The sequence below is a fragment of the Leucoraja erinacea genome, chromosome 22 (assembly GCF_028641065.1).
Source record: "Leucoraja erinacea ecotype New England chromosome 22, Leri_hhj_1, whole genome shotgun sequence".
NCBI lineage: Eukaryota > Metazoa > Chordata > Chondrichthyes > Rajiformes > Rajidae > Leucoraja > Leucoraja erinaceus.
In genome coordinates, this window is record NC_073398.1 from 27237420 (window position 1) to 27251268 (window position 13849).

The following is a 13849-nucleotide window of genomic DNA, read 5'->3' on the forward strand; positions in this document are numbered from 1 at the left end:
TTTCTTTATATTTATATTTCATATAAGAAAAAAAACAAAGTTCCCTGTGAGTAGCAAATGGTGCAGAGGAAAAGGCCCAGTAAAGAGTATGTGGCTAGAGAAACTGTGGGAAATACCAGCCTCATGAACATCAGAACAGAAAAAGAGATGTTAGGCCCAATATTTCCTTTCCTTTAGAATTAATTGAAGCTCTACAACATCATATTCTTCAATTAGTTGTCTCACACCACAATGGTCTCTAAATTCTTTTTTTTTTAAATTTCTTTTTTTTTTAAATTATTATTTTTATTTTTAAATTTTTTTTAAATAAAATTCTTAAAATATTTTATTTGTTAACGCTTCAGGAGATAGGTTGGAAATTCCTGGAATCCTCAATAATGACAGGGTACACCAAGAACTTTTTCCTAAAATCTCCCCTTTGTCGAGTCATTTTTCAATAAGGGTCCATGCGTCTTGGAAAAGATTGGCACACATTCTCCAGAATAACAATTCATCCAAAAATTAATAAATTAGGAGGATAGTTGCATGGACAAGGATGCATTTCCCGGAGAGGTGATGTAGTTGAGGTATTTAAATTATTTAAAGGGTAAAGGATAAAAGCTAAATATTACAGAGTAAATAGAAATATTTTGAGTCACGGGAGAATCTTTGATAGGGGAGGGGTTGGTTATAGTGTCACAAGTATACAACCATTCCATGTTGTCAAGAAGCACTTCTGCACGTAAGATTAATGGAACTATCCCCCTAAGAAAACTGTTGTGTCTTGGACATGTTTAAAAGCATCAAAGCCAAGATCAAGTGATATTTTTTTGACAGGAGTATTGTGGGAGTTTATACTAAAATGGCAGGTGAAGTTAAAATGCAGATCAACTATGATCTATCTGACGGAAAAGGCCCAAGAAGCATAATGCCTTTCTCCTGCACCCATGTTCCATCATAACTGTCTATATTCATTTCTGCTGTGTGCCTCTCAGTAACATTTGGAATTCAGTGTTTTTCTACATTGTATGTACCTTATGCAAGGGTGAATAATAAAAGGGTTCATCGTATCTGATTGGATTCTAATTAACATTTTAACTTTGGTCCTTAGTATTTAATCAAACGTTTTCCTAGTAATGAGATACCCTTAGTGATAAACCCCATTGATGAGGAGCAACCTCTTCATGGCCAGGCCTGACCTTCTAGCAATGCATAAGAACTCACAATAGTGCTTACATTGACACCAAAGACCATAACATCTTTGTCTCTCTTCCCATGAAACCAATCACTCATTTATCATCTCATCTTATTCTTCATCTCCCCCCATTATTTTACTTCCAAATATCTGCCTTACCCTCAAAAGGGAACATGTTATTTCTGGAACGGGAGCATTTTTGTTTTGCTTGGATTGGCAGCAGCATTCCACTTCTTCTGCACCCTCTCCTGTGAAGGCAGCTTGGGAGTTGCTGGTTCTGTTGACTGATGCCCCACTGCAGTCTGTATCCCACGCAAATACTTTTTGGGGTAAGGGCTTCCTGATTGTCAGACAAAGGAACAGCAAGCCCAGACCGCAAAAAGATTCAAGAGAGAAAACATGTGATGGCTTCGAGCTGAACTCATTCACCAGGATATCGTTCATCAACCTGCGAAGAATATGAAAGAAACAACATGAATTTCAAGAGAGAGCTAGATAGGGCTCTTAAAAATAGCGGAGTCAGGGGATATGGGGAGAAGGCAGGAACGGGGTACTGATTGGGGATGATCAGCCATGATCACATTGAATGGCGCTGCTTGCTCAAAGAGCCGAATGGCCTACTCCTGCACCTATTGTCTATTGTCTATTGAATTGTTCATTTGTGTGTCTCTTCAGTGACTACACATTGCCAACTTTTTTTTCAGTGCCTAGAGATTTGATGTTCAGGTTGATATACAGTGGAAATTCCTTCCACCACTTATCCAATTGTCTTGAAAATATATGGTAAATGACAGTCTCACCCACAGAGGGCACATCTACCAATTAATATTTCCCCTCATCATTTTCTAGCAAGTGGCATTCAGGATTGGTCTGTCCATTTTCTGTCCACAAACACCTCTCAGATGTGCAAAAGGACACAAAGTGCTGGAGTAACTCAGCGGGTCAGGCAGCATCTCTGGAGAACATGGATTGGTGACGTTTGGGGTCGAGACCCTTCTTCAGACTCTACATTTTAGATGTGGTTCTGTGAATCACACAATTGTTACCCAGTTAGAAGGTTTGTTTATTGAAATCTCATGCAGGACACAGGACACTGATGTGGTGGAATACTCAGAGTGTGGCATTGTCTGGGTCATCTTTTGATTAATTAATATAACCTGCACTATTCAAAGAGAACCAGGGACATGGGTGTCCAAGTCAACATTAAGTCCTTAACAGCACCTAAAACAGATGGTCTGATCAATGATGGCTGTATTTCCAACACTTAAACATGGACTACACTTCAAAGGCACATCATTGATAATAAAATGCTTTATAATGTGCAAATTTTAATGCAAAGTTATACAATTAGCCATGTCTAACCACATTTCATTTTTTTCCATTCTATCTTTCCCATTATGTTCATTGACCCGAGGCAGAGCATCAGGGAAACAAACCTTCCAGCATTTCAAAGACGGCTCGAGATTTTCTCCAGGGACGGTGCAGATCTGTGAACTGTTCATCAGTCTTTGAGTCATGGTCTCAATACGCAGCTTTTTCCCCAATGTCCCATGATGGTCTAGCTTTAATATTCAAATGAGTGTTGAGTAACATTATTGACATATGATTAGTGGAGAGTTCAAATAAATTAAATACAAATATTATTTTCAAAAAGGTTTGTATTGATTGTTGGACCAGCAGGGACATTATTCTGAAGTGATGACTCAGGAATAAGCCCAGTAATTAGTCAGGTGAGTACTAGAACTAGTACTAGAGGGACTCATCAGATTCCAACTCTCTTCCCATGGCAGGAGACAGACCCACAAAGTGGCAATTTCATCCCTTTGTAACTTTCTTACCTTAGCAATAACAGTGCAGAGATGTAAGGTCTGTGCTATTGTATGCGGGCATCTCTTTTGTCTTCTGTTCCTGTAGGATGAGAATATTGAAAGCCATGAGAATATTAGGGAGGTTAGATGATCAGAAATGTTATAGAATTCGCAAAACATTTAAGACTGCAAGAGCATAGGCTAGCTTTGTATTCCTTCCAGTATATAATGGAAGGTTAAAGTCTGATGATGAATTGAAACAGTGATATATCCTCTTGTGGGATAATTCCAGCATTTAGTGACCTGTTACCTGGGTAGTGTTGAGAAACTAGATTTTTTTTCATTTAGCACAGGAAAGGTTGAGAGAGCCACTATTTAAAAAAAATAATTATAAATCAGTTAGCTTGATGTTTGTAGTAGGGAAAATGGTGGAATCTAACATAAAGGATAAAGGATAATGTGATAACTTGGAAAATAATAATAGGCTTGGGCGCAGCCATCTTGGATTTATGAAAGCGAAATTGTGTTTGATACCTCTTTTGGAAACTTAGGAGCTTGTAATTGGCAGAATAACAAAGTAGAAAGGAGTTGATGTGGTTTATTTGGACGTTCAGAAGGCCAAATCTATACATTTAATTTCAGATCCCATCTCAGAAGGGTTCTAAATATAGGACCAAGATATTTCTACTCTTGTATTCAAATCTTCTTGCAATAAACACCAACATACTCATTCCATTCCTAACTGCTCACTGAACCCCTTTGTTAACCTTTAACCCAACCATATTAAATTGGAAGCCTGTAGTTCCAGGTCCAGGAACAGCTACTTTCCTGTAGTCATCAGATTCTTGAACTGACCTGTTCAATCCTAATCTTAGTTCCGCAATGATCACTACAGACTAACTGATGCTCTAAAACTGCAATAAGTAGAAGTGTGATTGTTCCTATGCATAAGACAAATAAACCCTTGACTCCTGACTCTCACTTGCACTTGTTTACTTATTGTGTTTTGTACCAATGTCTTGTGTCTTGCACAGTCTTTTTCTTTTCACCATCTTGTAGAATTTAAGTATTATATATGTGTAATATATGTTTTTGTGCATTGTCTATGTGCCTGCACTGCTCACTACAAAATTGTAATTGTATCTGTACCTCGCTGTACTTGTGCATATGACATTAACTCAACGTTGACTTGAAAGTTCATGTCTCCTCTTGCTGGGCAAGTTAGAACCAAGTGTCACGTCTTTAAAATAAGGATCTGCTATTCAGGATAGAGATGAGAAGAAATGTCTTCATTTAGTGAGTAAAGAATCTTTGGAGTCGCGAGAAACTACAGATGCTGAATCTTGGGCAAAACTCGAGGTACTGGAGGAACTCAGCAGGTCAGGCAGCATCTGGGGAGAATTTGGTAACACTTTGGGTCTGGACACTTTTTCAGTAGAGAATTGTTGGAGTTGGAGTTGTATCCAAAGGGTAGTAGAGGCTCAGTTGCTGAGTGTATTCAGGTCAGAGATTGACAGGGACTTTAATTTTAAGGACATCCAAAGAAATGGGGTTAGTGCAAGAGAGTGGAATAGGGAGAAAAATGAAGCTAGACATGAACGTACAGAATGGCGGAGCATACACTGTGGGCTAAATAGCCTCTTGTTTCTATTCCTTATGATCTGATAAAGGCATCTAGCATCATGAATAGTCCAGAGAGAAACAATGCAGACATGGTTCCCACTAGTAAAAAAATCAAGTACCAGAAAATGTAGAATGAAAGGTTTCAAAGGTCTTTTATTCTCACGTACTAATTAAGGTACAGTGATATGTGAATTACCATACAGCCATACGGAAAGAAAACCAACAAGACACACAAATACATAAAAGTTAACATAAACATCTACCACAGCTGATTCCCCACAATCCTCTCTGTTTCCAACCTGATTGGCATAGGAACTAAATGTGATTGTGTGAAAATGCTAATGCCCCTGTCCCACTTACGAAACCTGAACGGAAACCTCGGGAGACTTTGTGCCCCACCCAAGGTTTCCGTGCGGTTCCTGGAGGTTTTTGTCAGTCTCCCTACCTGCTTCCACTGCCTGCAACCTCCGGCAACCACCTGCAACCTCCGAGAACCGCACGGAAACTTTGGGTGGGGCACAAAGTCTCCAGAGGTTTCCGTTCAGGTTTCCTAAGTGGGACAGGGGCATTACAGCTAACAAGTGGTCACGAACTGGAATGAAGGAGAGGATGTTGATTCTGCATAGCTTCTACATCAGAAGGGGACTGGATAAGTACATGTAAGGGCAATGGATAGAGGACTGGTAGTGGGAATCTCTCCCTGCACTGGAGACCCGACCTTTTCTCGTCGGGTCTCAGGTGTCGTTGAGGCCGCAACGAGGAGCGGCCTCCAACAAGAAGAAGCCGGGGACTCAGGTGCCGACTCACCGTTGCCGTCGCGGAGCTGGCCGAGTCCGGAGCGGGTGGAGCGGTGGAGGAGCGCTGCTGCTGATGCTGCTGCTGCTGCTACCGGAGAGTCGGAGGCTCCAACGACGGGTCTGTGGACGACGGCACCGGGAGCCCGCGGTCTCCCTGGAGGCAGACCGCTTTTCGGGGCTCCTGCAACGGCGACTTCTCCCGCCCGAGTTGCGGGGTCGAAGAGCTCCTGGAGCGGGGCCTACATCACTGCCCCGCGCGGCTGGAATGGCCGCGGACTCTGCGAGCGCACACCGGGGGCTCCAACACCAAGACCCGGTGTGCGACCTCGCACCACCCGGCGTGGCTTTAATGGCCGCGGGACAATCGCCATCGCCAGCCGGGGGCTATGACTTTGACTCTGACATCGGGGGGGGGAGGGTGCAGTGGAGAGATAAGTTTTTTTGGCCTTCCATCACAGCTATGTGATGGATGTTTATGTTAAATGTAATTATGTTGTGTCTGGGGTCTATTTGTGTGTAATGTATGGCTGCAGAAACGGCATTTCGTTTGGACCTCCAGGGGTCCAAATGACAATTAAATTGACTCTTGACTCTTGACTCTTGGGAATACTGTAACTGGATTGCTCTTGCATAGAGCCAGCACAAAGAGTGAATGGTGCCCTACCATACAGTAACCTCTCCGCTATTCTGTAAGCATTAAATTAGACCCTGGCCATTTAGTGCTATCCTCTCTGCTAAAACTAGAGGAGTAACCTGCACATCTGCTACAAATAAATAAATAACTGCTGCATTTGGAGGAAAATAATTGAAAATCTCAAAACTTAGACTAGTGATTTTTTATTAGACCAGAATTTTAAGGGTTATCGTCTTATCGACTTCTTACAAGCATATGGTGCAACACACCCATAGAAATCAAATGTTTCAGAATCAGGTGACGGGTGGCCAAGAACATTAAATAGCTATATCGCTTTCAATCTCCTTTTTTGTTCTACTTTGTTTCTTTCCCTCTCTCCTTTCACTTCTTCTTTTCTATCTCTCTTTCTTTCCGCGTACTTCTTCCTTCCTTCGGGCTATCTTACTATTTCACGCACCACTCCATGATAATCTCTCTTTTTCTACTCTTTTCTTCCTTCTGTTTTATTATTAAATTAAAAATAAGAAGTTGTATATGAAATGTAATATGCCAATAAGTATTAGGTACTGTGGTACCACATTATTGTGATTATCTCTAACTAAAATTAAAAAATGAAATATTAAAAATAAATAAATAAATAAATAAAAGAATTTTAAGGGTTGAGAAACCTAAATAGATAATACAATTGAGATAAGGGCCAAGCACGTTATAACTAAATAACAGAGCCGACTTGAATGTCTCACATCTGTTTGCATATGTCTCCTTTTCAAACACCTTGGAATTAAAATACTGTGAGGATTCCAACTGTAAATGGCAGCACTAAAGAGAGAGGATTAAATAAAACATTAAATGACCTCCAGCAAAATTATAATATGAAATAATTACTCCTTAGAACGTTCTGCTAACACGTTCCCACTACAAGGCTGCCTGTCGGAACAAGGGTAACAGCTTTAAGAGAAGGCTCCACTCCCTGCAAATCCTTTGCTATTTTCGGTTACCTGACCTCAGCAGATGTTCAAGGTGGTGTGCGTGATTCCAGCCGCAGCAGAGAGTCACGCATGTTGGTGTGGGTGGGTATTTGTCCTGCTCAGTGCACCACCCTCCCTCATGCTCTGCTCCTGCCTGGAAGTTGCTGTTTTTAATCTTATCTTCACACTCTTGGGGGAACAGCGTGAAAGTGTGGACGGATTCACCGGCTGATAAACAGGCTGTGGCAAGAACATTGATTGTCGGCTGACACTACCCTTTAAAGTAGTCGACTGAGACGCTTCGTCCAAGGCACGGAGAATACCAACACTGAACTCAAAGATTTAATCCAGGCTGTTTGTTTTATGGTCAGATAAAATTAATTGTGTGCAGGTTTGGTGATGCAGACTTCAATTCCAATTACAATATTGACAAACACTAAGCAAGCCATGTTGAAGTCTTTGCATTGGCAGTTGCAATGCAAAAATAATTTTTACATGAACTGTTCAACCACAGTTCAGTTCTGTCTATGGGAAAAGTGGCACATTAGGACAACAATCACATACAATTGCCTTATAGTTGGTGTCTGCATGTACACATGCAAAGTAGCATTAGCAAGGGTGGGAGTGTGGCCTTAGCAAGGGTGGTTGTATGGTCTGTCATGCCTGCTTTGTTCTTCAATATTAAACCTCATCTGTCATTTGTGGACTCTAGTTCTCAGAATGCTTTCAAGAGAGAGCTAGACAAAGTTCTTAAAGATAGCAGAGTCAAGGGATATGGGGAGACATCAGGAATGGGGTACTGATTGTGGATGATCAGCCATGATCACATTGAATGGCGGTGCTGGCTCGAGGGGCCGAATAGCCTACTACTGCACCTACTCCTGCACCTATGTCTATTGTCTATGTCCTGTCCAATCCCCAATTAATCCAAGAGTTCAAACTCTATCGATCCCATTGAAAAACCTTATAGGTTATCGAACTGTGTTCTTTCAAAGACGTATAATTAACTATTTTAAGGTGATTCCACCTTGTTTTCCATCTGTGCCCATGGTAGCACACAATGGGGTACCACAGTGGCACAGTGAGAGTTGCTGCTTTACATCGCCAGAGACCTGGTTCAATCCTGACTTTAGGTGCTGCCTGTACGAATTTTGTACATTTTGTCTGTGACCGCATGAGTTTTCTCGGGTGCTCCGATTTCCTCCCACACTCTAAAAGACATGCAGGTTTGTAGTTCAATTGGCTTCTGCAAATTGTAAATTGTCCCTAGTGTGTAAGATAGTGCTAGTGCACAGGATGATTGCTGGTCAGTGCAGATTGGTGGGCCAAAGGGCCTGTTCCCATGCTGTATCTGAAGTCCAAAAAGCTTTCTGCCTCCATGTAGTCTCTTTGTTTGTAAATAAGTCCAATAACTGGGTTTGGTCTAACTGTAACAATATTGTATTCACCACTTTCTGAAGAGGCTATAATTTGCTTGCCGTTCCCATATTGCCTGTGCTGTGAAACAAATCTGCATGAGCACTGTTGCACACCATCTTACCCCTAGCATGTGAAAGGATCCTGGTGTGGCTTACAACTAATCTAGTCTCTATACAAAACCATGTTTTTGCTACGAACATCTTTTACTATTGTTGAGTGGAAACTTAAATAGTCAAACGTTTAATGACTAACTGATTATGACAAACTACATTTTTAGCAAACAAACAGGTACCTTTAAGATTTATGGTCCCCATGCGCCTACCCAGCTTTCTTCATCTAACACCAGCATCTAATATTTAAGCCCCCCATACCAATCCAGCTTCACTTTAAGATGCATTTATGTTTTACATCTGAACTTTTTACAGTGCTAGTGAGCTCTTCATTTTAATCATTCTCTAAATGATGATCACAGAGTGTTCAGTAAAACACAATTGAAATCTAACCATTTGGAGATACTCATTGCATGGAGATCAAACTATTGTGAGATGAAATCGATTAGCTGGTAAAATGGGCAGAATAATGGCAGAAATAATTTAATCCTGATCAGCACAAACCAAAGCAATTTCAGAAGCAATAAACTGTGTAGGACATTCACAAAGAATGGAAAGATCCTGGGGTGTATTAAGTATCAGAGGGCTCATGATATAAAAGTACAAGAAACCTTGAAGGTGGCAACACATATACATCAGGCAGTGAAGAAGGCCTGTGCTATACTTGTTTTCATTAACCATGGCATATAGGAGCCGTGAGGTTATATAGTACATCAGTATAGAATATTGCTTAGGCCTCAGCAGGTTAGTTATGGTTGCACACTGTAGGAAGAATATAATTGAAATGAAAGGGGTGCAGAGGAGAGTCACTAGAATATTGCCTGGGATGTTTCAGTTATAGGAAGACACTGGATAAATGTGGTTTATTTTCCTTGAAGCAGAACAAGCTAATGAAGGCTTGATGGAGATATCTAAAATTATGTGCAGCATAGGTTGGATTGACAGCAGGAAACATTCCCCCATAGCAGAGATTGCTAAAAGCACAGGGCATAGTTACAGTAATGGATAAGAGATTTAGTGAGGATCTAAAGAGGAACTTTTCATTCAGTTGGAATAAGAATCCATTGCCTGAGTGTGTGATGGAGCAAGTCTTCTCATACTTAATAATTATCTAGATAACAATTGAATCTGCAAGGTATAGAAGGCCATGGAATACATTTTGATAAATAGGATTAGTAAAGATGGCATTTGGAGGAATATGGGTCAAACGCAGTCAAATATAACTGGCTCAGATGGTCGGCATGGATGAGTTGAGCCAAAGGGCCTTTTTCAATGCTGTATGACTCTAATGACTCTAAAGTTCTGTTTCTTTACTCTATAGCGGTATTCACTATAACACCATTAAAATCTAAACAAGCTATGACTTTCTCTATGGTTCAACTAAAATCTAAGAATGTTGAACCACTTGCCAGACAACTAAACCTAAACACTGAGAGAAATGTTCTATGCTTGGACTGAAATATAGCCACAATGATGTTCATGAAATCTGGTACACTGGGACATTCGTTATGGCTTGGCTAAAATGGAACCACATTGAAACAATCATGACACAACTAAATCTACTATGCAGATAGCTCACTAATATCAAATCTTCCTGAGGCATTTAGTATGCTACGCTGAAATCTAACCATGATAAGCCATTCACTGACACAACTGTAATCCAACCAGATAGCTGCAATAATCTTGGCATGATTTAAATCTAACCACACTGAGACATTAAAAATAAAACTTCTAAAATCAAACTATGTAGATATCGATACCACACAATGCAATTAAAATGCAATTGGTCCGGGGCACTCACAATGACTAGACTAAAATCTATAGACGCTGGCACATTCACTATGGCGTGAATGAAATGTTAGCATGCTGCATCATATACTACATCATGTCTGTATTCAACTGTTCTGACACAGTCATGGTGACACAACTGCAACAGTGACATTCCCCCACTGCAACTGAAGCCAGCCTATGCTGAGTCATTTACAATGACATCACAGAAATCTAACCATACACAGACACTCACTACAACGCAAGTGAAATCTAACCATGCTGAGACATTCACTTTGATACGACAGAAATCTAATCATTCACAGCTACTATGATGCAACTGATCCTCCTGGGGCATTTACAATGACGTCATGTAATCAGCCCGTACTGAGGCATTGACTCCGTCATAACTGGTCAAACCGCGCTGACACTCACTAAGCCATGACTGAAATCTAATTGTACTGAGACATTCACCGTGATATGACGCAACTTGAACTCCATAATCCTACCTATCCCCAGCAATCTTTTATTATTTTTTATTTTTTTAAATATTTTTATTAGAAGCAAACATATTATGGTAAAATATAATTACATATTATAGTAAAAACTTTTCATGTATATCAATCATACATTATTAAAATTGTCAATTGTGGATTGATTCTGCTTCTAGTTTTTTTTAATATAGATAGTAAATAAGAGAGAGAGAGAAAAAAAAGAATTACAAATGTCAAAAAAGAAAAAAGAGTGGAATGAATTACTAATAATACGTCATTGGAGATAGGTTCGTAAATTATAAAGTATAACTTTTCATTTAATCCTGAGTTCAAGCTTCAGTTAGGTTTCCATGCCGAGCCAATCTATCCCTTCAAATAGTTAACAAATGGAGACCATATTTTAACACTAAGTTCTTGTTTGTCCATTAAGACAAGGCTAATTCTTTCCAGATGTAGGGTCTCTGACATTTCCACGATCCACATTTTAAAAGCAATCTTTTCTCCCTTATGTTTATAAAAAATCTACTTATCTCTGCCTTTAAACATATTCAGAGACTACTACCTTCACAGCCCTTTCAGGAAGAGATTTCCAAAGACTTGTGATTCTTTGAAAACAAATCTTCTCATCTCTTTTGTTATTTGGGTGACCTCGTATTTTTAAGCCAGTCTGTGCTTACAAAGAACCAGCCAGCTTTAAAACTATTGTCTGCATTGAGGGATAGAAATGTAAGACTTTTAGAGAACAAAAGGGAACAGAACAGGCTGATTGGGGGACTTGATGGAGATCTACAGAATTATGAGGTGTAGAGAGTGGATTCACAGTAGAAACTTTCCCCCATAACAGAAGTGATGAATTCTAGATGATACTGGTTTTTGATAAGGGTTAAGAGGTTCAGGGTTGATCTGAAGAGGAACTTATTTCCCCAGTAATGGTAATCTGGAACGCACTGCTGGAGTTTGTTGGAGAGAAGTACTCTCACAACTTTTAAGAAATACCGAGATGAGTATTTGAATTGTCACGACATAAAAGGCTATGGGTGAAGTGGTGGTAGATGGGTTTAGTGAGGATAGGTGAGGATAGGTGAGGATAGGTATTTGATTGTCAGCATGGACACCATAGACCATATAACAATTTACAGCACTGCAGTGCGCCCTGTTACTAAATTAGACAATCACCATGACATGACTGAAAATCTAACCACACTGAAATTTAATCCTGCTAAGACCTTCTGGCTCATTCAACTGAAATCTAGGCATTTGTGACATAGTAAACCTAACCATTTTGAGGCATTCTGAAATACCTGTATGACATGTTTTTGAGGAGAATGTGTGTGTTGATGCAATTGGATGTGCTGCACTGACATGGTCAAGGAAGGAGAATAAGGGCTCACTTCTGTAGATATTAATCTTCCTAGTGTTCCGAAGATCCACACCTTTATATCCATTTCTCCACAGCTGAATGGCTACAGTCTGTTTGTCTAAAAAACGCACACCTCCAGATTCAGAGACAGTTTCTTCCCAGCTGTGATCAGGCAACTAAATCATACTACCACAACCAGAGAGCAGTGCTGAACTACTATCTACCTCAGACTATCCTTGATTGGACGTTGCTGGCTTTACCTCACACTAAAACTTATTCCCTTATCATGTATCTATACACTGTAATGATTGTAATCATGTATTGTCTATCTACTGACTGGATAGCACGCAACAAAAGCTTTTCAGTGTACCTCGGTACACGTGACAATAAACTAAACTGAACTGAACTGAGCAGCAGTGACAAGAGAATTGTGAACTTCTGGGTAGTCAGCCTACTGTCTCCACGTCTTCCTTACTTCCACCCCCCCTCCCCCACATCTGTCTGAAGAAGGGTCTCGACCTGAAACATCTGCCTGTATCTTGTCCAATATTTACTGTTCTCATATTGTTGACTATACTTCTGACATTTCTATTGTGATCACTTTTTGGAGTTGTCGTACGCCCAAGCTAAATGTTACATTAATTCTTCTACATTTCACACTATATGCGTTTTTGTTTCATTTTAACGAATTAAGCTAAATCTATAATTCAACACCAATAGCAATCATCATTTGCTTTTACTTACTGGCTTCCCTTTGCCTTCTGCCTCCTGTTCTCTATTTTGGAAGAGTGAGCAACATCTGAAGAGCCGAAAATTGATTACGAAAATTAGGCAAAGGCAAATCAGGATGAAGTGGGTCGAGTTCAGCAATTCTCTCTGAAAGAAAGAAGAGGATAGTCTGTTACAGCTTGCAAAAGATCAGTCCAAAGCCGATTCTTTCATTCATGGTGCACAAAGAGTTAAACTGATATTTTTGTTATTAAATGAAAGGCCGACAGATCCTCAAACAACCCCTTGCATGTCGTAATTCTGATTTCCCAGGTATTTCAGCCAACAGAATGGAGACATCAGGGTCAGATGACTCACAGCAGCCAATACTCTCTCTGTTAGCAGTTAATGGCTGCCTTCAGTCAGTGCAAATGATTCCCACTGGAACTTAGCAATCTTTGTGTACGTGAAATGATCAGTGTAAGTTATGAGCAAACACTCATATGGTGGAGTCTTCTATATATTAAAAGTATTCGCCAGCAACTTGAGAGTCTTACAGTGGAGCCAACCAAAAGGCTACTATGAGCCAGCTACATGTATGAAATGATCATGTCCTTAGTTGTAGGAGCATCATGAGTAATATGTTTGTTTGCAGACATACAATGCAGAGAAATCATTATGTTGTAACCACAACAATGTTAAAGATTTTATTCTTGGAATGAGATGCTTATCCTATCAAGAGAGTTTAGGCCTGTATTCCTTATCATTTGGAAGAATGAAGGGTAACCCTATCCAAACATATGAGATCATAATGGGGCTGGACCGGATAGTTTTGAAATGTTTTCACTAGTGGGAGTGTCACGGACAAGGGGACACAGCTACAAAGTATGGAGCTGGTCAATTAACATTCAGATGCAGGGAAATTACTTCCCCCAGAGGATGGTGAACCTCCAGAATTCTTCCCTAGCGGGTGGTGATGGCCAAGTA

General features: G+C 40.2%; 1 long non-coding RNA gene across 1 annotated transcript; it reads right to left on the bottom strand.

The window, feature by feature from the left end:
- Nucleotides 1-254: 254 nt before the first annotated feature.
- Nucleotides 255-13031, bottom strand: LOC129707877 (uncharacterized). The gene is made up of 3 exons (XR_008725249.1): nucleotides 12899-13031; nucleotides 3013-3082; nucleotides 255-1622 (listed from the first exon to the last, which is right to left on the bottom strand). It is a non-coding gene; the product is annotated as an uncharacterized LOC129707877 (long non-coding RNA).
- Nucleotides 13032-13849: the final 818 nt, after the last annotated feature.